Below are 1,203 nucleotides of genomic sequence, written 5' to 3'. Positions count from 1 at the left end.
ATCTCTTGAGGAAACAGATATACCAAGGGATAATGCAGCTTCCCAAGGTCACTCAACAGGAAAATCATGGAAAATCTTGAAATCATGGATAATCATGGGAAAAAATGGAAAAATCATGGGAAAACATGGAAAACCATGAAAATCATGGAAACTCATGAAAATCATGGAAAATCATGGATATATTATAGCATATGGAATCTCTAACTTCAGAGCACTGTATTGTGACCTTTATGTTCATTATAAAATTCAAGCCATACAACACCTTATAAAGCAGTCTAATGTCATTTTATAAATGTGGAACTCATATTCTAAGAGAAGAAATAACTTGCTTAAAGTCATGCCACCCATAAAATCTGTGATGCAACTCAAACTTGGGTTCTGATTGATTCACAATCACAGGCTCCCAATTGCTATGTTGCATGAAGGCCAAGATATCTTGTTTCCAATAAAAGAATATAAATTCTGTATAAGAGGGATTGAATTGGGCACCTGGGTGGCTCAGTGGGTTAAAGCCTCTGCCTTCAGCTCAAGTCATGATCCCAGGGCCCTGGGATCGAGCCCCACATGGGGCTCTCAGCTCAGCGGGGAGCCTGCTTCCTCCTCTCTCTCTCTGCCTGCCTCTCTGCCTACTTGTGATCTCTGCCTGTCAAATAAAATAAATTTTTTTAAAAATCTTTAAAAAAAAAAAAAGAGGGATTGAATTTATTCCACATAACTTAGCAGCACAAAATAAGTGATGACAGGAAAACTGAAGTTATTCCACATGAGTAACCAAAACTCTCTAAGAATGGAAAGAGAGACCACAGCAGTATGAATGCCCCATCACATATACAGTCAGGCCAAGGATGACTGGCCTTATGTTGAAGCTGATGAAGAGGTGATTCTTGCATCAAGAAAAAGTTCAACCAAGGACACTTGAGGTTCTCTCTAACTTAAGGACTCTATGATTCACATGGCTAAAGACTTTCCTTTAATTCCTAAGAGCTTTGTTCTTTGTACCCTATACTTTTTACCATAAAATCAAGAAATAATGCAGACTGGGAAAATAAAACTAATTTTAATTTTTTTGTTTTTATATCTAACAGAATCATAGTTCATATTACGTGATCTGAAAAATATAAGGAACTGATATTCAGTGTTTGTCTTTCCAAGGAATAAGATCAGTCTTAACATTAGCAGGAGTCACTTTTGAATGTTGATGTT

This window comes from Lutra lutra, chromosome 17 (genome assembly GCF_902655055.1).
Source record: "Lutra lutra chromosome 17, mLutLut1.2, whole genome shotgun sequence".
NCBI classification, from domain to species: domain Eukaryota; kingdom Metazoa; phylum Chordata; class Mammalia; order Carnivora; family Mustelidae; genus Lutra; species Lutra lutra.
The sequence above is the reverse complement of the archived record's forward strand: the minus strand, read 5'-3'. Positions refer to the sequence as shown.